At 42.1% G+C, this 25,799-nt stretch overlaps 1 pseudogene; it reads left to right on the forward strand.

The window, feature by feature from the left end:
• Window positions 1-3,388: 3,388 nt before the first annotated feature.
• On the forward strand, window positions 3,389-3,929 carry LOC132002958 (ADP-ribosylation factor-like protein 1; annotated as a pseudogene).
• The last annotated feature ends 21,870 nt before the right edge of the window (window positions 3,930-25,799 follow it).

Here is a 25,799-nt window from a genome sequence, read left to right on the forward strand (position 1 = left end):
ACCCAACTTTTGTATCAGCATGGATGGGGCTGGAGGAGATTATGCTGAGTGAAATAAGTCAAGCAGAGAGAGTCAATTATCACATGATTTCACTTAACTTTTGAAGCATAAGGAATAACACAGAGGACATTGGGAGATGGAGAGGAAAAAAGTGAGTTGGGGGAAATCAGAGGGGGAGACAAACCATGAGACACTGTGGACTCTGAGGAGCAAACTAAGGGTTTTAGAGGGGAGTCGGGTGTGGGGATGGGTGAGCCTGGTGGTTGGTATTAGGGGGGGCACATATTGCATGGAGCACTGGGTGTGGTGCATAAACAATGAATTTTGGAACACTGGAAAAAATTAAAGGAAATTAAATTTAAAAAAATAAAGATAACCATATTTAACGTACATTGTCCTATTAATATTGAACACACAGCCGATGGCATGGTAACTCACACGTGTATGGAGCCGACACACATATGCTCTCCCTAAGGCACACCCCAGCCTTCTCACTCTTAGAGTATTGGACAGCATGAGCACGATACTTGGGAGCTGTCTTTTTTTTTTTTTTTTTTAAAGATTTTATTTATTTATTTGACAGAGAGAGATCACAAGCAGGCAGAGAGGCAGGCAGAGAGAGAGGAGGAAGCAGGCTCCCTGCTGAGCAGAGAGCCCGATGCGGGGCCCGATTCCAGGACCCTGAGATCATGACCTGAGCCGAAGGCAGCGGCTTAACCACTGAGCCACCCAGGCGCCCCACTTGGGAGCTGTCTTAAACAACAAAATCACCAGCAAAAAGCATGAAAGTGCAAAAAAAAAAAATGTAGCATTAACTCGAACACAAAAAGGGCACTTGCTTATTTACAACAGCTGAAACAGGAAGGTAGAGAACTGCCTTATCTGACCTCAGCTGGGAATGTGGATGAACATTTTTTTCATGAATTCTATTATCATTCTAAAAACCAAATTGCCCTCTTACGCCTTTGATGTTTCAGTCAGTTCCTGCTCATTAATGCACACAACACTATTAAATTTTCCATAGCAATACTCTATATTCTCTTTGTAACATGGTCTGGTGTCTTATTAAATTTCTGGCCAGCTGTCTCTGTTCAGCAGATGTCTTCATTTGGCTGCTGGGGACAATTCTAGGAGCTTTCCCTGTGAGGTTTCGGCCAAGTCCAAAGCTGTTGGTGCACATGAATGGCTTACATTTTTTTTTTTTTTAATGAAATGAACTTCCTTGCCTTTGTGAATCTTGGGTCTCATCAGCAAACATGCCAATCAGGAGTCAGTTTTTCTGCATGCTCTTTTCACTTTATGAACTAAATCAATGGTGGGATCCCAGCAGATGCTGGTACCTCCCAGAACAGGTCTGAGATGTCCGGCAGGGTTTTATGTTGATGGACCCTGCAATTCTAACACCAATGCATTCACCGCATGGTTTTTTTTTTTTTTTTTAATATTTTATTTATTATTTGACAGAGAGAGATCACAAGTAGACAGAGAGGCAGGGAAGCAGGCTCCCTGCTGAGCAGAGAGCCCGATGCGGGCCTCGATCCCAGGACCCCGAGATCATGACCTGAGCCGAAGGCAGCGGCCCAACCCACCAAGCCACTCAGGCGCCCACCGCATGGTTTTTTGCTTGTTGTTTTCTGATTTCTGCTGGGGTTGTTTGCAACAGCAACCCCTTAGCTAGCTTGAAGACTTGATGCAGGTGTTTTCAATCAACATTTTCTTTTCTGATTATAAAACTAATAATCCAGAAAATTTGCAAAATATAAAGAGAACAGACAAAAATAATTAAGTGATTTTAATGCTCTATCCTTGCTATACAGTGGGAACGAGTTTTAATATTTTCCTGGTCAACATTATTAGCCTTCCCTGTGGCTTCACCAGCTGCCTGGAGTGTCTTGGGCACAGGGGCAGAAGAACACGTTGGTGCCAGTTAGTGTCTGCATCTGAGAGTCAAACATGAGCCCATGTAGGTCCAGAAGGGGTCCCTTATGGAGGAACTTTTAAAGGGGAGTCCCATGTTCTGCATGTGCAGATGAGAGCAAGAACAGAAATTTTGGCATATCAATGCTATGTGATAGCATTTGTGTTTGTGGGCTGGTGACATCCAATTATGTGTTTCTTCTTCCCATTTTTCTATTCAAACTGGAATATATTCTATGTATACTATTTTGTATTCTGCTGTTTTTCACTTACTAATGTAATTTCCTCAAGCTATTAAGTATCTTTTTTTTTTTTTAAAGGCTTAAGCTTATAAAGCAAGTATAAGGAGAAAAAGGGAGACCATCCCTACCAGCAACCTTTCCAGACATAAATACTCTGCATCGCGAATATTTAGCATGTGGGGAAGGTAAAATAGGTAAAGGGGAAAGCATGAATGTCTGTTTATTTGAAAGTAATTGACTTTCATAATCAGTGAATCTATAGTTATTGAGTTCTGACTTTGCTAGGGAAGCAAAAAAGGTAAGAACAGACTCTATCTTAAGAAACTTTAAATCTGATTTGGGATACAAGATTTGACCTTATAAAAATTAAATCATACAGAAGTGAAATACTATTTAATATAGCATGAACATTTCACAGAAAAGCTGATGTTAATACATGTTGCAAATAATAGTGAGTTATAAAATAATCATTGCTGGAAAGAACCTTTGGAATCACGTCACCCAAGTGTCTCATTTGTGCCGCTGAGTGGGCACCCAATGTACTAGATAGTTGTTTGTTTCTCTGTCTCCTCTTATCCATGACCCACCCCTGCCCCTCAGCCCCTTGGAGATAAGAGCTGGTCTTGGGCCATTGCCATAAGTCAGGGCTGCTCCATACAGAAGAAGAACTCATTTTAAGCACTCAATAAAGTTTATGGAAATAAATTGAATTGGCCATGTCAGGTACACCTCTGTACCCCCCAGTGCTTTATAATAATATGTGATCAATGAATGAAGATGGAACAAACAGACAATGACAGGTGCTTTGGGAAAGAGGAAAGAGCATAAGCTCTCATGTTCAAAACATGATCCATCACCTATTGATTGCACTGTCTTGGGAAAATTAGTGAGTGATTTTGAGTCTTTCTCGGTGGTGTATAAATCCAGCTGGTATATATTTCTAGCCTTATTATACAGCCTTATTTCTAAACCTATTTTAAAACACTACCTTTTCTGAGGTTGCTGATCTTGATGAATAGTCACCGTGGCCCATCGCCCCCAGCCCCACCCGCCGGGAGTCCCACTTGGAAGCTGCTGGTGGACCTGACTTCTAAGGGAGTCATTTTGTAGCTGGAGTAGGAGCCCAAGGCCAAGTGAGCAGAGGTGGCAGGGCTGAGGCTTCAACAGGAGTTGCTGCCGAAGCCGGAGCCTGTCTCTGACCACCAGCAAGGGCAGATGGTCAGTTCATTATGGGTGGTTTTTTCTCAAGTACTTTTTCCAGGTTTGGTTGGAACCCAGCAAATGGAGATTTTGATTTGGGATTGGATAGAACAGGAAAAACTATAATTTTGTACAGGTTGCAGGTTGGACTAGTAGTTACTACTATCCCTACTATTGAATTTTACGTTGGGACTGTAATATACAAGAACCTTGAATCCCAAGCCTGGGATCAAGGAGGACAGACAAACATCAGGCCATGCTGTGGTATTATTCTTCAAACACAGAGGCACCCATTTCTGTAGTAGGCAGTCGTGTCCAAGAGCAAATTGGCATTCCCAAATCAGAGTTAGCTGCCAGGTTGGAGGGAGAAGAACTGAGAAAAGCCATTTTGAAGATGTTTGCAAATAAGCAGGCATGGAGCAGGCCATGACTCCCTCAGACAAGGCAAATGCACCTGGGTTACCTGCACTGAAGGACCGAAAATGGCTAATATTCAAAATTTGAGCCACCAAAGGCCCTGGCTTCAATGAGGCAATGAAATAGTTAGTTGGAACATTAAAGAACAGATAGTAACTCAGTCACTTCTGTCCCTCTGAAATGAAGACCACATCACATATCTCTTTGGAAATAGTTAAGCGTGCTTCATGCTACTAAATACTAAAACCGTGTGATTGTTGGCATATACTGAACTGACTGCGATATGTGCAATAAATATAAAAATAAGTATTTGGTTGGAAGGATAACTCACCATGATTGAACCAACTGAATGCCTGTTCTCTGTAATGTAAAATCCTTCCTGGCTTTCTTGTGCTAAGTATATTCTATTTGTATGGAATTCTAATTCAAATAGAGTCCTTTAAAAGACTGTATTCTTACTGAGGAAAAGCCCTCCTATTTTTGAATTAGTGGGTGCAGTTTGTTTGTATAAACACTAATAAATATCTTAACTCAGAAAAAGAAAACACTACCTTTTATCTTTTGGTTTAATTTCATTATTTTATTATTGATCCAATTTATGTCATCAGTTAAGTTCTATGGTATTTTGAAGACTCTTTGAACTTGGGTGACGTTTAGAATAGAGGTCAGAATAATGGAATAGAAATGCCAGAAGAATAACCTGATCTGGGGGGAAAGTCATGACTTGTATCTCTAGTAGTTACCTAGGGCTGCCTTAACAATGGACTGGCTTCCAACAAGAAAAGTGTCCTGAACAAACCCATCCCATTCTTTTATCATCCCGTACTTTTCATTCCTCTCTCTTCTCTCACAATCCATATCATGTTAATCCATAGCTGCTGGTATTTTTTTTTTTAAAGATTTTATTTATTTATTTGTTAGAGAGAGAATGCCCACATAGGCAGGGGAACAGCAGCAGCAGAGGGAGAAGCAGGCTCCCGATGTGGAGGAGGGAGCAGGGAGCCCGATGCTTCCTTAATCAGATGGTAAGTTATCTGTGCTTTTTCTTATTTTTGAGGACAGGCTAGAGCACTGTAAGGGGTCCCTTGCTGGATGAGTATGGAAAGTTGTCCCCAGCTCGGTTCTCCCAGCAGTAGGTAATGGAAGGAGGAGAACCATGGTGGCTCCTTTGTCCAGCTTTCTGAGTGAGGCTTTTGCAGCTGAAGTGGGAAGGCAGCGCTGTAAGAGGTTCTACTCTCTGATCTTGGACAATGTGAGGAAAGGCTATGCCTGACAATGGGACCAGGAACAATGTGACCTAGTAACCGCTATAAGCAAAGGGCAGGAAGGGTCTGCTCATGGCAATGCCCTGCCTCCTTTCCCCAGTATTCCATTTGGAGGAGGGATATGACATTAGGTTTCTTAAGGAATCTTTCCTTTTTAGGAGGTTCTGGAAAATAAATCTAAGAAGCTATTAGATAACTCCCACTGCCATTTTATACTCTTTAAGCAGAACTCAAAGAAAGAAAGGTCTTAGAATTCTCCACTCTTCAGGATCTTCTCAGACCTAAGCCTGTAGTGGACCACCATGGTGAGTCCTGAAGCTACTTTAAAGTTTGAGGTGCTGTTCAGGGACACCCAGCAGCCTAACAGGCTACACCAGCCCTTGGGCTCAGCATGAACACTGCTGGTGTCGCTGGCCAAAACCAGGATGATGCTCAGTAGTTCACTCAATGCCTTAAAACTCCCTCCACTCGCTGCCCTGCCTTCTCATAAGAAACGCTGAAGACCTAGAGAGCCAAAACCCAGGTGCAGAACGAAATCAAGTACACGGTTCACATTGCTGCAATTCTACCTTATTACACTCCATCCTCTTAATTACATCGGGACTTTGTTTTACTTAATAATTTCATACCATTCAGTGATCATTATATTCACGTTGTAGGTACTGCCTTAAAAGCTACTGTATTATAAGTAGTGATGTCCATCCGCTTACAGAAATCTGGTGAGACTTTCAGATATACGGACCAGGGATCTTTGATTAGGCAGACACGTTTGTTCTGGTTTCCACCTCATTCATGCTACAAATACGTGTCTATTAGACACCAGGCACCAGATGAAGACAGGGCAACAGCCATGAGCATTTTGAGATTCTCCACTCTCATGGGACCTATATTCTAGAAAGATGAGATAGACAGTATGCAAAGAAACAAATGCATATGTGCTGTGATGTCAGGTATGACACGTCATAAATAAAATCTAGAAGTGGTGTGATGAGGGTTGCTGCTTGAGATTGCATTGTCAGCAGGGGGGAATTTTTCTGACGGCAGTTAAGTGAAGACTTGAGGAAACAACTTGTGCAGATACACAGGGATAAGCATTCTAAGGAGGGGATCAGCAAATGCAAATGACCTTCCAGACTCCAAACATGCCTGATCTACATTGAGATACCACCTTATGCCAGTTAGAATGGCCAAAATTAGCAAGTCAGGAAACAACATGTGTTAGAGGGGATGTGGCGAAAGGGGAACCCTCTTACACTGTTGGTGGGAATGCAAGTTAGTGCAGCCTCTTTGGAGAACAGTGTGGAGATTCCTCAAGAAATTAAAAATAGAGCTTCCCTATGACCCTGCAATTGCACTACTGGGTATTTGCCCCAAAGATACAGATGTAGTGAAAAAAAGGGCCATCTGTACCCCAATGTTTATAGCAGCAATGGCCATGGTTGCCAAACTGTGGAAAGAACCAAGATGCCCTTCAACGGTTGAATGGATAAGGAAGATGTGGTCCATATCCACTATGGAGTATTATGCCTCCACCAGAAAGGACGAATACCCAACTTTTGTAGCAACATGGACGGGACTGGAAGAGATTATGCTGAGTGAAATAAGTCAGGCAGAGAGAGTCAATTATCATATGGTTTCACTTATTTGTGGAGCATGACAAATAGCATAGAGGACAAGGGGAGTTAGAGAGGTGAAGGGAGTTGAGGGAAATTGGAAGGGGAGGTGAACCATGAGACATTATGGACTCTGAAAAACAATCTGAGGGGTTTAAAGGGGAGGGGTGTGGGAGGTTGGGGGAACCAGGTGGTGGGTATTAGAGAGGACACGTATTGCATGGAGCACTGGGTATGGTGCAAAAACAATGAATACTGTTACGCTGAAAATAAATTAAAAAAAAAAAAGCCTGGTCTGTTTAAGGCAGAGTTGGGAGTTCTGTATGGGATGAGGTAAGAATAGCAAGAGATGGAAGGGTCTAGATCCCACAGGGCCTTCTAAGTCACATCAAAGATTCAGAATTTCTCTGAGTATAATGGGGAGTCACTTGGGGATACTGATCAGGAAATGATTAACTCGACATTTTAAAAGCATCAATCTGGCTGCTGCTTGAAGAATCAGGGAACAAGACTGTAAACAGAGAGAAGGTGATTGCACTGATCCCAGATATAGATAATGTCAGCTGGGATGAGGGTGATAGTGGTCTATATTGTGAGCACCAGTCCCACCAGTCCGATGTGGGGTAATTTGTGAACATAGAGTCCAATGGAGTTTGCTGATGGATCAGATTAAGGTTGCCAGAGGAATAAAATCAAGCAGTACAGATATAAATCAAAGTCATTAGTAATCTTCCAATTCTAGGCTTGGGTGACAGTTTTGTGGACTCTTTAGATTAGTCTGTTAGATCTTGCACATATAATTTATATATTTTTTGATGAGTCAAATGTTACATTTAAAAACATTTAAAAATTTAATAGAGAAAGATAATGGAAAGAAAGGTACTAGAGAGTAAATGCAGATCATTCTTTCAAGGAGAACTGCTGCTAAGGGAGTGGTCTTGGGGAGGCATGGAGGGGAATGTGGCATCACTTGGCTACAATACCCCAAGTTTCTATGTTTGTGTGTGGATAGAAATGATCTCTCAGTCAAAGGGGGAAGAATGATGATGGAGGGGAGAGAAGGGAAACTACAAGAATGGAGTTCCCTGTTATCAGAAAGTGATGGGGTGAGAATCTAGTGACGAGACAAGGTTGACCCTGGCTAGGGGCAGGGCATTTCTGCATTGGGATAAGATGGAAGACAGAATATAAGCACAGATGTGTGTGGGATAGTAGATTTATCATTCAAGGTTGTGAAATTTATTTTCCCATCACTTCTGTCTTCTCAGCGACCAAAGAAGCAAGGTCAGCATCTGAGAGTGGGAATGGGGGAGGAGGTGTTAGAGTTTGAGAAAAGAGAAGAGGCTCTGAACTAGGAACTGGAAGAGACAAGATGCAGGAAATGTGCAGGGTGGCTGGGCTGGCCTCAAGACCCATGCGTGGTTTGTGGGAATAAATTTTGAGATAATCTGCCTGGTGGTATTTTTTTCTTTTCTACCAGTTGTTTGGAGGTGGAAGAGGAAGAGATAGAAAGTTGCATTTCACCAGGACTTTTGGGGCTTTTTTTTGCAGGCTACTACTTTGAAGAGAGAAGGGTAGGAGCATTGAAAAACAAGGCAAGGGTGTGATTATCATGGCGGACAAGGGAATCTCAGCTCTAGGAGGAGGGAAGTAAGTTTGTGGGCAGGATTGGGATGATAGAACAGTGGCAACATGTAGGGGTTGGGGATTCCCAATACTAGTGGAGCCATAGAATTGTTGCCAGGCAAGTACTGATGGGAATAAGACTGAAAGATGGCAGTGTGGTTAGAGAGAAGGACACCTAAAACTGAGATGTGAGAGGTGGTAAAGTTACTGATAATGACAGAGTCTAGGGTCTGACAAGGATGTCTGTGGAAAAAGTAGGTTGGAGACCCAGATCATCAGAGAGCAGTGAATTTAGAGGCCAGAGTGCTGGATAAAGACAGGGTCCATGGGCATAATGAAATCACCTTAAGGGTGACAAAAACAGTAGTAGAGAGAGGGACTGGTGCTGAGATCTTCAGTGAATGAGGAGGAACTCATATGGTTGTGAAGGACCCACAGATGTCACAATCTGATGGCTTCCCTTTGAAAGCCCCAGGAGTTGTGGGGAGGATGGAGAAACTCTTGTCTGGAGGAGGCGTGAGGAGCAAGGAGGCTCCTGTGTGACTCTGCTTTCCTATAGTGTCCTTATCAGTTTTCTTTTCATTGCTCTGCTCAAGTGCCTGTGTACACATTTTGCAGTTAAGATTTGAGATGGGTTCATTCTTTAAAACTCAACTGCCTTTTGGGGAAGTGACTAAATGAGTCATTTTGGAGTAAATGTGTCCATGATCAGGGCAGGGCATAGGGAGGGGCACGAGGCTGCTCAGGAGAATTTTCCAGTGGAGTCCGGAGTGTGCCTGGCTTAGAAGGAGCTTCTCCGATTACACTTGGAGCAGTAGATTGGGCCAGATGGAGCCAGGGCCTCAAGGCCAAGGGAAAGAGATCAGATGCTGACCTCTAAGTCAGGTAGGTCCTTAAGGACCTACTAAGCAGTTTCAAAGCAGTTTCTAAGAAGTTTCAAAGCAAGACTTTGGAAGAATAAGGAGCAGAGATTGGAGTGGGAGAGACTCAAGCCAAGAAAGCCAGCTGGGAGGCTTTGGTAATAGTTATAGAGGGGGAGGGGGAAGGTGTTGAAAGAAGGAAGGGGAAAGGAAAGGGCAAATACAGGAGATATTTTGAGAAAAGAGCCAGCATGATCTATCTGATTATTGCAAATTGGAGATGAGGGAAAAGAAGAACGAGAGATGACTCCAAGGCCATTAACCTGGAGATGGGACAATACATCACTACTGGAAGAAATAGGGCAATGAGCAGGGAAGTTAGATTTGGAAGCAAAATAATTGTTTTGTTCTGGAGAAAAAACTTTTTTTACTTCGTAAGCAAGACACAAGTCATTGTGTCCTTGTTTTATAAAAATGATGTATTATTAATATACCATATAATTATATAGTATATTAATAGTATATTAATATAACTTCATATACTAATATTAATATAATATACTATTTTAATATATGATAATTATATATTGTATTATAATATAATAAAATATATATTATATTATAAAATATAAGGAAATAAAAAGAAAACTACTAGAGGTAAAATCTTGGTATACAGTTTGGTTATACCTTTTGATATACCTTGGACGTTTTATGGAAAAATAATTGACGGTAAAATTTTGGTATACATTTTGTTATGGACATGTGTCTCAGAATTTTAAATCATATTTTACCTAAAATTGCACAGCCTTCTTTTTAAAAAAATATTTATTTCAGAGAGAGATAGGGGGAGGGGCAGAGGGAGAGAATCTCAAGCAGACTCCCTGCTGAATGTGGAACCTGTCGTGGGGCTTGATCTCTCAACTCTGAGCTCATGACCTGAACTGAAACCAAGAGTCCGAAGCTTAACTGACTAAGCCACCCAGATGCCCTATAAAACCTGCTTTTTAAACACTTAATATGTTGGAAACCCTCTGTAGCATTGCATGTCCACCACAATGCCATTTTGAATAACTCCATAGTTGTCCACTATATGAATAATTTATTATACCAACCCTCTCTGGCCGGATATTTAGACTACTCCAGTTCTTTTGCTATGTTCAGTTCTTATCAGTAGCTATACTTAGAGCTAAATATTGGTTCATGGTCATGATTCTTTTTTTTTTTTTTCTTTCATTCCTTTATTCTCCAAATACATATTGAACGCTGAGCCCACAGCATCAAAAGTGGATGTGGTCTAGTCGCAAACTTTAAGTTTCATGTGATTCAGGGCAGGGAAGCAGACAGGGAAGCGGGCCCAAAGTTACAAGGTGAGTCCTATGGTCTAATTCTCTGGTTTCCAAGAACACTATATTGTTTAAAATTTAATTTACAATTCCTATCTTCAACACTTTGTAAAATGTTGTAATGATTTCTTTAGGTTAATTTTTAGAAATGAAATTATGATTCAACATTTTAAGATTTTAATCCGTGTTTCCCAGTTGCTCTTCAGAGAGGCTGAACCAGTGGTACTCTCAGGAATGGTGTGACAGAGCCTGCTGACTCTCCTGCCAGCACCTACTCTTGGCTCTTGCTAAGAGTAACAGATATCCTCAAATTATAGCTGGGCACTCAGCTTTCTAGCTGTAGATTAATTTCCTACCTCCCTTTGCAGCTCAGTATGGCCATGTAACCTTATTTTGCCATGTGGGATGTGGAAGAGAGGATGAGTGCAACTTCTGGTTCTTTCCTTCGGAGATATTTACTCTGGACATTCTCTTGTGAATTCCCTTGTTGATGGCTGAGAAATGGTGATAACGGGGGCCATCTTGGAAACATGGGCTGGGGTTGGCAGAACTAGCACACACCCTGGATTATTTCCCCCTGGAATGTCATGTGAGTGAGACTTTAACTTCTAAATTGTTTTAACCCCTGTACTGTTGTTGTTATATCAGCTTCGTTGGCCCCAAACTCATATACACAGCATCTAAGAGTCTCTCTTAGACTTGCTAACACTTTGCACAATTTAAGGTCAAGAATATTCTCTCTTTTAATTAAAGTTTCTTTAGTGGCCCAAAAATTCTACCTTCCTTTATTTACATGGTGAATGGTCATGGAATTATGTTGGCCTTCTTCGTTGGGATTTTAACATGGTTTAAATGGTTTGCTTCCTGGTCGAACCCTATTCTCCTAATTTAACTTGGAGTTAGCCTATACTCCTCTTTCTCAACCCCACATCTAATCTGTCAGGAAATTCTTGGCTCTACTTTCCAAATATATCCAGAAACTGACTATCTCTCTTCACTTCTACTGTTACCATCCTGCTCCCAGGCTCCTTACCCCCCATCTTTTCCCAAATGAGCAGGCAAAATGATCCTTTGGAAGCCACTTGAGTTCCTGTCACTCCTCTGCTGGAACCCTCCAGCAGCTTCCCATAGTACTCAGAGTAAGAGCCAAAGTTCTCTGTTCCCGCCCTGATGGCCTTCCTGCTGGTCCTGAATGGGCCAGGCCCACCCTGAGCAATGGCTCTTTGCATTGCCTGTTCTCTGTGTTCTTTATTCTTTGTCCAGATTTGTCCATGGCTCACTTTCTCACTTCCTTTAGGTCTCTGCTGAAATGCTGCCCCTCAATGAACCTCATCCTCCCCCGGTAACAAATGCATTTACCTCCCTACAGCCCCTGTCACTTCCTAACATGCTCTATACCGAATAGTTTACTTAATATGCATATTGTTTATTTCCTGTCTTCACTGGAATTTAAATGACATGAGGATAGGGATTTTGTTTATTTTGTTCGCTGCTCGATGCCAAATGCATCGTACAATACCTGGCATGCAGGAAGCATATTTATTTCCTACTGCTGATATAACATCTTGCACAAAGCTTAACGGCTTAAAACAACACAAATGTATTAGTTTACGGTTCTAAAGTCAAAGTGTTGGCTGGGTTATATTCCCTCTGCAGGTTTCAGGGGAAAATGTGTCTCTTTGCTTTTCCCTCCTCAAAAGACTCCTCCCTTTCCCTGCCTCATGGCCCTACATTGCGACCCACTCTGCTTGTATCACCTTACCATCTTCCTTGAATCCTGTTTCCGGCCCTCCCATCCTGAGATCCCCACCCTCATGACCTCATCTAAACCTAATTGTCACTCAAAGGCCTTAATCCCCAAATACTATCGCATTATGGAGCGGAGCTTCCCTGTGTGACTTTTGAGGGGACAGAATTCACGGCATAGGTCCCAGATAATCCAAGATAATCTCTCTTTTGGAATCCTCAGGGACATCTCGAAAAGTCTCTGTTGCCTTGTGAATCCTTTTCCTATTCACAGGTTCCAAGAATTAGAACCTGGACCTCTTTGTGGGCACCATATGACTGCCTATCACAGTAGATGATCAGTATTTGTTTAAATATTTGTTAAATGAATGAATTAAGCCTTTTGAATATTAAATACATTTTCGGTTTGGGTCTGGTTGCCCTACATGTAATTCTAGTTCAGGCTCTACTGTCCTCACCTCTAGAGTTCTAGTGGCTAATTGTCCCCAGGGGAGAGGCACACCCCTCCCCCCTGTTCTGGTGACATAGCCTCACGTCAGCTCTCCATCCACGGAGCTTCAGAGCTGACAACAGCTGTCTCCTCATCTCCTACTTCTGCTTTTAGGCCTCTGGATTCTCTAAATATCTGCTGACCTGTCCCACGATGTTGTCTCTCAGCCCTTCCTGGTCTTTTCCAACACCATGCATAGGTCATGCTTCCGGAAGGGCTCTGGGCAGGCCTCTCCCTCCTCTGCTGTGGGTAGCTGGGCTGAGTGTTGGCACTTCGGTGACCGTAGCTGGGAGCAATAAGTTTTAGAAGTGCGAGTGGTCAATCCTACTCTAGTCACTGCAGCCCCCAAGGAGAGATGTAAACTGCCATTCATTTGTTTTTTCATCCCACTAGTACTTACAGAGGCCTTCTTGGGGCATGAGGGCCCCATGCTCTGTCCTTGAGAAGTTCACTGTGTAGCAGGATCATCAATGAGAAGGACAGTTCGGTGTGTGCTTCCTCCAAACCACAAGGGGCGCTGCTCTAAGCTAGAGGTTCTTCTTGGCTCCTGGGGACAGGACCAAGACTCTCTGGTAGAAGGTACCATGAGGTTAGTTCTCTGGAACAGTAATATTTGGTTTTATGGTCAGTGTCCAGCAATGCTGCAGAGTCTTCACCAGGTGGTGGTTTCCCTGTCACAGGAAATATTCAGGCAGGGGGCATGAAGGGGTCAGAGAAGACTCCATCTGTACCTGGTGGGAGATAAGGTTATATGACTGCAAGCTTCCTTCCAAGTCTAAGATTCTGTTTTTGATGAGCTTGGGGCACCGGGCTGAGAAAGCCCCATGATTAGTTCTTGGGTCTCTGTCAGCTGCAAACAAGGGAACCCACTCTGGCTGGCTGAAGCAGAAAAGGGATTTGTTTATTAAAGGACATTAAGTCACTCACACAATGGGATACTTTTCAAAGGACAAGGAGGCTGAGCTTCCAGGAACGGGAAACCACTCCCACTCCTGTTGCCATCAAGGGCTGGGCTCCATGTCACCAAGAAGGAGGGGATAAGGCTGGAAATGATGACCGAGACCTGACCCCCGCTCCCCCTCCTTCCTTCCTTCCTTTCTCTGCACTCCCGTCCACTCGTCCTCTCCTCAACTCTCTGTTCTTTCTTTTTTTGATATTGCCTTCATAGGAACATGAGCTCCATGTTATTATTTCTCTTTATATTCCCCATCTTTTCTCTGGGACACAAATAGATTGAAAAGCAGAGGTAGGGAGATTAGTGATTCTTTCCATTCATACAGCATCACTCTGCCCGCTGGTACGACAAAACTGAGATAATCCTTACATGATTATTTAGCCCACCTTTTCCTTTGTTTGCTGTCTTCCTTTTTTTTTCCCCCTCCCCCCTGTCCTTAGTTGTAAGGGATGGGCAGAAAGTATTTATAAAGTAAAAAAAAAAAAGGAAAAAAAATCCCCATCTCCAATTCCATGGCCCAGAGTTATGCATTTGGCAAACTTTAATCAGGAGATTTAAAAAGAGAAATCTAAATTTGTGACATAATTTATGTAAATTTCCCCTGTTGAAAGGCATTAGGGACTTTCCTATTGTCTTCTATCACAAGCAATGCCAAATGACATTTGTTCACTTATGTCTTTATGCATTTGTTGCTGCTATCGCTGTAGGATAAAGTCCTTGAAGTGGCATTTCTGAATTATAAGGTGTGGGCATGTGTAGTTTTTATAGATAATGACAAATTTGTGAGATCTACATGTTTATCGGTAGTATGTGAATGCATCTTCCCTGCACTCTAACACTAAATGTGATTTCTTTTTTTCTGTTTTTAGATGAAAAATGGTATCTCTTTCTTTTAACAATGTTTTTTTGATCTCCATTAGTTTGGTAGTGCTTATTTGCTTATGTTTATTTGACATTTTAATTTTTTCCTTTGTGACATGCCTATTCATATTTTTTAAAAGATTTATTTATTTACTTATTTTAGAGAGGAGGGGAAGAGAGGCAGAAGGAGAGGGAGGAGAGAAGCAGAGTCCCCACAAGAGCAGAGCCCGACAACCCTGAAATCATGACATGAGTCAAAACCAAGAGTCCCATGCTTAACTGACTGAGCCACCCAAGTATCCTGCCCAGTCTTATTTTTTGAGGATTTTTACACTGAATCCATTGCTTGCTTGCTTACTTTATTATCTATTTGTTTGTGTGTTTGTTTATTTACAGGAACTCTACAGATGACAGCTATTAACTCTTTGCAAATATTTTCTTCCAGATCTGTCATTTGTTTCTTTTTTTTTTTTTTTAAGATTTTATTTATTTACTTGAGAGAGAGACAGTGAGAGAGAGCATGAATGAGGAGAAGGTCAGAGAGAGAAGCAGACTCCCCATGGAGCTGGGAGTCCGATGCGGGACTTGATCCCGGGACTCCAGGATCATGACCTGAGCCGAAGGCAGTCGTCCAACCAACTGAGCCACCCAGACGTCCCTGTCATTTGTTTCTAATTCTAAATAGTGACTGATTACTCAGTTAAGGTTGTCAGTCTTTTCTTTTATGCTGTCTGGGTTTTGCTTCATGCTGGAAAAGGCTTTTTTCACAAGATTCTAAACATATTCTCTTATATTTTTCTATTATTTGTATATAATTTTTCACTTTGCTAAATCTAATCCATTAGGATTATTTTGTTATAATAGTGTGAATTTGGAATGTAATTTTATTATTTTTTCAAGCAAATGACCATTTTTACCAGTCTTAAAAAAAAAAAATCCTTCCCTCCATTTAAGCTTATGTGAAATCATTGTTAAGTTATTGTATCTCTCCATCTATCCAACCTTCCAGAGCTGTTTTGTATATTCCAGTATTTTTTACTATTTTTCGCTATTTCTATTCTAGTAATACATTGCTTTGTTTATATTGGTAGAAATTCTTCCTTATTACTTTTGCACACTTAACATTTCTTCTCTGACACTGAATATATCTCAAACAAAATATATTTTTTCTCCTGTGAGTTCTATGTGTGCTTTGCCTATGTAAGTATGGTGACTTTGAGATGGGAGCTTGAAATTTCCCAGCTGAAGCACAGGACAGGCTCTGTAGGTGTGGTGCAGAAGGGCAGGGATCAGATCATGGCAGAGAGATTCTAGTTTGTGACTCACCCTCACAACTGAAACCAAGGAATAGATGAGCTCTCAGAAGATGGGTGTTGGGAGAGAGATGGATGGAGGGCCAAGGACTAGCCAGTGAGGATGGTCAACAAGAGGGGGAGGAGCAAGGTAGGATCACAAAATTCATACTACAGAAAACAAACTATAAAGATCAAAATGCCCAGAGTACATGGAGGCTCTTACTGAAAAAATAAGACTTTCAGGTTCTCTGTTTAGAAAAAGATCACCAACATAGTGTGGGTACAACATCAGTACTATTGGCCAAGGATGAATAAGCAACTCAGCTGTCACTTGCTCAAGGGGACAGACCCTATATCCAAATTTTATTAGTTACACTCAAAGTAATGCATTTTGTGCCATTTTTCTATGCTGGTAATAAATCCCAACTAATTAATTCATTTTCTGCTTTAACTAATGCCCCTGATGACTCAAGACATCAATTTCAAGCCCATGGCCAGGGGCAGAGTGGCAATCTTCTGAGTGGACCAGAGGGATGCTAACTGGACCGTACAAGGTCTGAATCATTGCCCTAGGTCCTAATCAACAACAGAGACAGGACATATGCAAAGAAGGAGCAAACTCAGTTTTGTATTATATGAAAAGTATAGCTGTGTTCTCTTCTCAGTGAAATACAGGTCATAAAATTGTGAATTTAAACACAGGCAGTTAGATAATCAGAAATACTGCATCAAGTATTTGAGATAAATGTGGTTTGTATAGATAGTTACTTTACAAATGCATGCTGTGTAGCTTTAATCCTGCTGTTCAATGATGTCTCAGTCAGTCATCTTTTGTTGACTCTTCAAGAAGTTCACTATTGTGGCTTTTACTTTTATCACACTCATCCAGCTTGCTGGCTCTCAGCAGCTGAACTAGCCTTCTGTTCTACTAGAAGATAGAAACCATTAGTTTTAAGCTTCATGTCATCCCCCTGACTGCCCCCATCAGCCTCTCACCTCAAAATGTACATCTACACCTTCATCTCTGCTTCCAAATCTCTCTTGTAGCATCACTCACCTTTCTTCCTTTCTTCTCTCAAGAAGATATAGATAGTCCTCTTCACTTTGTACCAAAATTTATTGACATGAAACTTCCTTTAATTTGCACACAAATTAAAATGACAGATAATGTTGAAAGGTTTTCCTAAAAAATCACCAATCCCCTAATTTCACTTCATTCAGCTCTCAGCAGGAAGCAGCCAGAGTGATCATTGCCTCATTCCCGAAGGGCAGTTAGGATTATTATTCCAGGGGGAGGAATGAGTGGGGCTAGTTAGGGAGAGGTGGATAGGGGGCATTGTGATCAGGCTCACAGAAATCCCCAAAATGTGGAGGTGTGGGGGAAACCAGAGATAAGGGGACAAATTGGACCACCCTGTCCTAGGGGTGTGGGTGGGTCCTGTCGGGGGCGGGGGAGGGGGGGTAGCAGCTAGGGTATGAGGCAGGGGGTTGTCTTTTATGATAATCATCTGTGACCAACAAAAAATAACCAGACCCCCAAAAAGAAGTAAGCCATTGAAGGTATTATCAATAGAAACGTTGAAAGGATTTAAGTTCTTTGGTTAACTTTCTATTAAAGACCCTCATTGGCAACCCTGTCAGGACCCCTTTCATTCTTGAGAGCTTTTCTTGTATCTTCACTTAATAAACTTCTATTGCTTTACTCAAAAAAAAAAAAAAAAAAAAAAAAAAAGATATAATCCTTCCTCACTTTGGACCAAAATTTGTTGACAGGATACTTCAATTTGCGTACACATTAAAAAGATATGATGTTGAAAGTTTTTATTGAAAAAATCACCAATCCCGTAAGTTTGCCCCTTTCAACTCTTTCAGCTGTTCCCCCCCCCCCCCCCTTGGTTATTTCACCTCCATGTTTAAAAATAATGTATATGTACCACTTTCTCTCCCTTTTTAAAAATTAATCATTTTTTGACAAACCATAAGTGACTCTTAATCTCACAAAACAAACTGAGGGTTGCTGGGGGGAGGGGGTTTGGGAGAAGGGGGGTGGGGTTATGGACATTGGGGAGGGTATGTGCTTTGGTGAGTGCTGTGAAGTGTGTAAACCTGGCGATTCACAGACCTGTACCCCTGGGGATAAAAATATATGTTTATAAAAAATAAAAAATTAAAAAGAAAAAAAAAAGCATTTATTGAGTAGTACCTTCTACGTGCAAGGCAGTGTGCTGGGTGATGTCAAAGGCAGTCTTTATCAACCAGTGTTCCAGGAGAGAACTAAACTTTAATGATGTAATGCATGTATTATATATAATAAATTAATTTCTCTTAGGGGAAAAAAAAATTAATCATTTTTTTTTAGGTGCAGGAAGGGCAGAGGGAGGGAGAATCTTAAGCAGGCTTCATGCCCAGCGTGTGATCTGAGCACGAGGCTCAATTTCACAACCCTGACATTGTGACCCAAGCTGAAGTCAAAAGTTGAACACTTAACCAACTGAGCCACCCAGGAGCCCTGTGCCACTTGCTCTTGAACATTCATACCATTGCCCAATACAGTTATAATCATACTTCTCTATTATATTCATATAATGTGTAAATGAGTAAAATTAATTCACAGCTGAGCCAGGTAGTATACTATATGTAACATTTCGTTTATCATAAAACTTTTTTTTTTCCTGAGGAAGGGATTGCCTTTTTTTCTCTCTTTGAGTCTAGTCCTGATGCTTGCTTTGTCTTTTCAGACTGTGTTTGTTTTTGCCTTTTAACATGCAGTTTTGTAGTTTTTTGTCCAAGGCTGGACATAATATATATAGTCAAAGGAACTGAGAGGTTTTATTTGGAGGTTTTATGTTTATCTGGTTAGGAGTTAGTCTGTGTTTACTGTGATTATCAGAAACTGATATTCCTTCAGTGTCCCTGGTTTTTTTTTTTTTTTCTTTCTTTCTTATCGTCTTCGGATTTTTCTATACACATCTTTAAATCAAGTCTCAGGGGACACCTGGGTGGCTCAGTTGGTTAAGCCACTGCCTTCGGCTCAGGTCATGATCCCAGGGTCCTGGGATCGAGTCCCACATCGGGCTCCTTTTTCAGTGGGGAGCCTGCTTCTCTCTCTGCCTCTGCCTGCCTCTCTGCCTGCTTGTGTTCTCCCACTCTCTCTCTCTCTCTAACAAATAAATAAATAAAATCTTTAAAAAAAAAATAAATCGAGTCTCAGGCTTACAGTTCTGTTGGTTATGATCCCCAGTAATTATGTTAAGAGTTCTTTGATGTAGAAGTTAAGGTGTGGGGGAAGGGGAATCATTCTGTAGTCCCACGAGTGGGGCTCAGTCTATTACCGGTCCTGACTGGGAGATCTCTTTTCCTCCAGGATGAAGGTTAGTGGGAGCTGGAGTTGGGTATTTCCTGTCCCCCAGGAAGGCTAGGCATTGGGTGTATCCCAGACGGTTAGCCCTGGTATAGCAGTTTCCTTTGAGACCAGGTCCTGTTAAGGAGAATGGAGAGGTACGAGTACTTTCCCTTCTTCTGCCAGAAGCACAAGAGGCTTCTTCTCCCATCTTAACAGAGAGACTCTGGTAGAGTACCTGGAGGTAAATGTTACAGAAAAATGGGGCCCCCCTCAGAGGTTTTAACTCTCAAACTTGCTCACACTGGACCTCCAGCTACCTATCAATTACAGCTTGAAGTTTTCCTACCGAGTGCCTCCAGCTGTGGGTGTCTGTTTCTGGTAAGCTGTGATTACATTACCCCATCTGTCTTTCCAGTTCTGGGGGCAACAGTTTGCCCTGTGACCTCATGTCTTTGATGTATCTAAGAAGAGTTGTTGCTTTTCAGTTTGTTCAAGCTTTTTTTTTTCTTGATGTGAGGATGGGAATGATGACTTCTGAGCTGTTTGCACGTCAGACTGGAAACTTGAAATCCATTACTTTGAATTTCTGGCTGTTTTCTCCTTCACTCCTAAAACCCTGTAAAATCTCTCGATGAAGTTTATCAGATATCTATCTGTTCCTTTTGTGTGTCTGTTTATTTCCTAAAGACATCCTCTTAAAGCCCTCTGTTCTGTTTCTGCCTAGAATGCATATACTCTAATTGGCTACATCTTGAAGCTTCCTTTTGCTATAATCCTATAAATTCCCTTCGTGTTTCATCTGCCTTCTACCCTCTGTTCATGCAACTCATATTTTCTCTTTTTTTGGTTTACTTCCTTGTATTACCAGAGTATATATTTTTAAAGCTTCAGAAAAAAGATGCATTTGAAAGCACCTTTTAAAACATCCTTGATATCTGAAAATGCCTACTTTACTATCACACTTGATTACTGGTTTGGTGGGAAACAGGATTCTAGGTTGAAAATAATTTTCCTTTAGGAAATTGAAAGCATGGTATCATTATTCTCTGATTTTCCATGTTACCCTTGAGAAGTCCAGTGCAACTTTGGATCTTGTGGGGTTTTTTTTGTTTTGTTTGCTTTTGTTTAAGTGCTGAAGCTTTAGAAATTTATCTTTATCTCTGGTATTCTGAAATTCCACAATGATGTGCTTTACTTTGGGTCTTTTATTATAATTGGGCAGCTTAGACCCATTTCCCTGGAACCTCACGAACTTCAATTCTGAATTTCCTGTTTGTTCTCTGTTTTGAACTCCTTCAAGTTGGATGTTGGATCTAAATTTTTCTGAATCTTTATTTCCTGTTTTTGAATGCTTTATTTTTTGTATAGTTTGTAAAGTATTTTCTTATTTTCCAATACTTTTACCAAATTCAAAAAAATATTATCTTTATTTGGTACGGCATTCTTAATTTCCATGAGTTCTGTTTTGGATCTCTGTTATTCCTATTTTTATTCTTATCCTGTACTTGCACTGTAGATGTACTGCCTTCTCTTACTTGAAAATATTAACGACAGTTTTGTACTGCTGCATGGGGAGCTTTCCTTCATATAGCTGGTGTTTCTTGGCTGTTCTTTTATATCCAAGGATGAGTCACCAAAAAGCTGTCTGGAAGCTTTATGTGCATAGGCAAGACTTGTGGCAGATGGAGCTTTATTGTCAGAAGCTCTGCTGGAGTCCTGCAGCTAGCCTGGGGAAGGTTAGGGGTCCCACTCTTGCTCTGCAGAATCTGATCTACTCTCCTAACACCTCACCCATGCTCTTTTTCATATGTGCTGTCCCCAAGGCTGTAGCTTCTTTGGATCCATTTCTTCAAAGAGAATAAGTTCCCCCATGGAGCTAGGGAGTGGGTAATAGCAGACTGTGCTAAGACCAGAAAATTGGGATCTCATCTTTCCTGTTTTCAGGCCCCCAACTGCCTGTTTCTTCCACAGTGTCTCAGACTTTGAACCGTTCTGGAGTGGTGCCAGGTAAATCATTTCACTTCTCATACATATCTCTCTCAGCAAACTCACGTACAAGTCCTTCATTTTCATTTCCTTCCCATATATTAACCTCTCACAATTTCACTGCAAATAGATATGTCTCATTCTCATACTGACGGTAGTTTTGAGAAAGGGAGTAGAGACATCTTGATTGCAAGATGGAGTTATCCAGGCATGTGCACTTCCCACGGTCTGCAGAAGCAGCCAGAGTCCAGGCTAGTGCCTCCATCACCCCTGTTAGCTGCAGAGGGCTCAGGAGAGCAGCAGCTGCCCAGGAGCCCACTTCCTGATGTTTTGAAGCCTTCAAGGAGCTCCCTTTGTTGCTTCCTTAGTAGCTTTTGGTCCACTTCTGTGAGGCATTTGCTCATGCTGTCTTCTCTATCATTCCAGCATTCCAGCTACACACTCCTAGGAGTTTTTGTGGTCTTTTTACTGTCTCCCTGTTTAATATGCAGGGACCTCAAAAGTCTCCAGCCATCTACTTGAGATCACAGCTCCTGCTGTACAGTATTTTACTTCCTCAAAAAGATAAACTCTGGGCTTCCGATTCTCATGTCCTTGACCTTCCCTCCTCTGTGCACAAACAGGTGCAGAGTGCAGAGTTCCTCACCTTGAAAAATTCTCTCTACCATGCAAACCCCTCAAGCGACCATCTTCTCTCATTCCTTCCCCCGGCCAGCGTCTCAGATGAGTCTGTACTGAGGCCTCCATCTCCTCAGGTCCCACACACTTTCACTGATGTCTCACACCAAAACCTGGCTCGAGCTCTCTTTACAACTTAAATAAAAATGTGTCTTCAAAGTCAGCAAATGATCTAATTTCTAGATCGGTTGTCTTTTCTCAACAAGTTTGATCACTTCTCCTTTTTGAAGTCCTTTCCTTAGCTTGAAAACCTCATGATCCTGTGACTTGAGGCACTCGCCTGTGGGTCTTGTTTCTTTTTTATCCTCTTTCTTACTCCACCCCTTATCCCCCCGGATGGAGACCCATACCAGCACCCCAGCCTTGGCTTTTAGTTGTCTCTTTTTGAACACCATCATTTTATCCCCCATCCCATGGCATCAAAATTTCTGGTCCAAATCTCCAATCCATAACTGCCTTTCCAGTCCACTATTGCCCTGCATAAGTAGGTGATTTAATACAAATATATGGTGAACACTTTTTTTCTTCCAGGTTTTGCTTCTCTATGATCTTTGCCTCCAGATCTCCTTGCCAATTTTACTCTTTAAACCCCAGATATTGTCCCATTTCTTTGTGAAACTTTTCCATCCAACTCAAAATAGGTTAACTTCTCTTTCCTCTGAATTCCTGTAACATCCATCATGTGGGTCATTTGTGAATGCTCAACAATGTATTTGTTATCAACATTCTTTACCTTTTTTCTCCAGTGCAGTGTTGCCTTTGAAGGCAGACAGTGTCCCCTGTGATGTGAAGTCTTAAGCTCCTCACAGTTGCTTTGTCCATGGGTGCTGCTCAGAGAGGTTGTTGCTGAGGCTATCAGTACCTCCCCGTAGAGGCTGAATGTCACGGCTGGTGAGCTGAGAGCTTGTGAGGTTGGTGTTGTATTTGGGCCTCTGTCAGTCAATGGACTTCCTTCTGTTCCCTTGGCCAGGGAGGGATCCAGTGGTCCCCCAAGCCCACAGGAGAAGCTCTGATGAGGAGGTACTGGAGAAGGAATGTGGATGATGATGGGTAGCTTGAAGACCACCTTTATCTAGGTTGTTGAAAACCATCACCATGGCAGAAGTCAGTAAGTAAATTTTAAAAATTCCCCTTCCTTTCACGCATCAATAACTCCACCTTCACATTCAAAGCACAGCAGGGAATTAATCTCTTATTTGCCGGAGAACAAAGCATTGAACAAAACCCATATTTTAGAATTTGAAGGTGGTTGTGAGACACAAGAACCAAAATAAAACTGAACAAATGAGGAGGGGCACCTGCACATATTCACAGTTCAGGAATCCAGAATTTAATAACCATGAGCAAATCTTGAAAAAACAGCAAGTTCCAGAACTTTATCATGAATCTCCTTCTTTGATAAACTATCATCTGGAAATATCTCTGCGAATGCTTAAGTTCTGATGTCTACCTTAGAAGAGATGAACTTCAAATGTGAGCATTTAATCAAGTAGGTCTTTTCTTTTTAGTACTACTGCAAAAAACAAAACAAAATAAAACAAACAAAAATAAAAACCCTCTCTCATTTTTTAAACTGTTGGTTAAATAAAAGTTACAGTAGATACAATCTGCCCTGAGCAAACAGACCGTACATCAATAAGCCAACGCTTAAGTCTAAGCTATTTTCCAGGAGCCCCATGAAGCATTTCTAATAGAAACTTAACAAGCTACAATGCAGCAAATGCTCTAGTCGTGGGCTGCAGAAGGGAAATGTGATCCCACAGGCAGACATAGCTTTTTCATTTAACTGGAAGTGAATGTGCCTGTGTCATTATGTGGCGTAATATTTTTAATTGTCGAGGTGTCACTGTTTGTTATTTCACATTTATTAAAAATGTAAATGCTCATGATAGGTCTTGTGCCAGTCTGATGGCTTAATCTTACTAATCATGATGATATATGCTAGCTAGAGTTGGGACCATTTAATAAGGAATAAATTTGTTGTGCTTACATTTAAAGGAAATTAATAAAAACACCTGTGTCGGCAACACTTACACCTTTCTTGCTTTTGCATTTGTAAGAAACAGCACAAGGATGATCATTTAACAAGAATGGATGTACCTCAGTGAAGATCTTAGTCATCGAGCACGGGTGCAGATGTGCCCAGAGTGAGGACTGGAGAGGAAGGGAAGGATATTAGCAGGATCTTAAGTTTGTCTGTGTTTTCCATGACTGAGTCATCTGTGTATACATTTTCACATTTGCACTTCATGACCCTCTAAGGAGAAAGGGCAGATGTGCATTTTGCTTTTATTTTTTATTATATATATATAATAAAAATATATATTTATATATGTAAAACATATATATTTACATACATAAAAATATATTTTTTACATATATATATATTTTAAGAGAAAGCAAAAGAAGGAACACAAGCAGGGGTAGGGGGAGAGGGAAAAGGAGGCTTCCTGTTAAACAGGGAACCCCATGTTGGGCTCTATCCCAGGATCCTGGGATCATGAACAGAGCCAAAGGCAGACACCTAAGGACTTAGCCACCCAGGTGCCCCCAAACCTGTATTTTACAGATGAGATTCCTAAGGCTTGGAGAAAAGGCTGTTCCACCCAGGATTACAAAGGTGAGGTCCAGGCTGCCCACGCCCCCTGCCCCCAAATGGACATCAGTTACTCATAGACCGTCTATATACACCTTCAAATGGAGATTGGGCCTCCACAGCTTCTCTCAAAGGTTCCCTGGCAACTGGAAAAATCTTTTGTTGTAGTGGGTGGGAGTGGTTGCTTGGCTAAATCTCTCCAGCCCTTTCCCTTCTAGGCTCAAGTGGCATTCGTGGGACGAATGCCTCCAGCACAGCTGTGGGCACAACTTGCCACAGAGAAGTTGCTTGCTAAGTTCAGAGCTGAAAGCTACCACGTGATTATTCATAAAACAGATGCAAAAGGATAAAAAAAAAGTGAACAACAGTTATTCAGAGTTGAAACCTTGGTACTTTGTTTTTTGTTTCTTTAAGTTTTTTGTTTTGTTTTGTTTCGTTTTTGTTTTTGGTTTTTGGTTTTTTTCCTTTTAATAAGAACGATCAGAACTATCATGACACAAACAGGCCACTTTCTCCTTCCTCTGGGCGCCACCTTCCATCTTCTGGGAAGAATTATTCTTCCAAGTAATTCTGCAGGTTCTAACTTAATAACAAGTACTGGCTTGAAATGGTTAAAAGGTAACTATATGAGGGACAGTAAAGCAAAGTGTCAAGGAGACCCAAGCATCTCCTTTGTCTTCCTTTCTGGACTGGGGCTTGGGGAGGGACCATCCATCCCTGTGATACTGGGGCGGCTCTCCAGGAGAGCATCTTACCTAAAAACTCTAAGGGAAAGTCTGCCACGAGTCATTCTCTCACAGCATTCAAATTTTCCCCCTGGCTTTCCCTACCTTGCCCTCGCCGTAAGATTTCAGCCAATTTCCAATCGGTTCTAGCAATGTCAGTCTGAAACTGTTTTCGGCCTCCCAGCGGGAGCAAGGAGAAAGCAGGTGCTTGTCCGCTGGCGGACTCCGAGAGAGCCCGCACAGAACCCGCGCAAACTCGGGGAAAGTTGGTGGGCCGCCTTCCCTCCTCGAGGAACACCAGCTTGATGGCTTCTCCCTGGGGTGCGTGCGGAGGGGAACGAGAAGGCGGCGCGGACAGAACGTGGGTCCCCAGACATCCGCCGCGCCTCCGGGGAGCAGCGGGTAACAGGTGCCTCTTCTCCGAAGTCCGAGAGTGGCGCCCGCTGCACCTTGCGGGCTTGCCGCGCCCTTTCCCCGGCACTCGCTTGCCCTTTGCGCCCCCGCCCACCCCCACTCCAGGGCGGGGGGAGGCGCCGCCTCTCAGGTAATTATTGCCAGCGGGGCCCGCGGGGAAGCGGGGGTGGGCGCGCCGGTGGGGGCGGGCGGCGCGGCGGGGCGCGGGCATAAAGGGGGTGCGGCGC

The sequence above is a fragment of the Mustela nigripes genome, chromosome 15 (genome assembly GCF_022355385.1).
Source record: "Mustela nigripes isolate SB6536 chromosome 15, MUSNIG.SB6536, whole genome shotgun sequence".
In the NCBI taxonomy this organism is placed as follows: Eukaryota; Metazoa; Chordata; class Mammalia; order Carnivora; family Mustelidae; genus Mustela; species Mustela nigripes.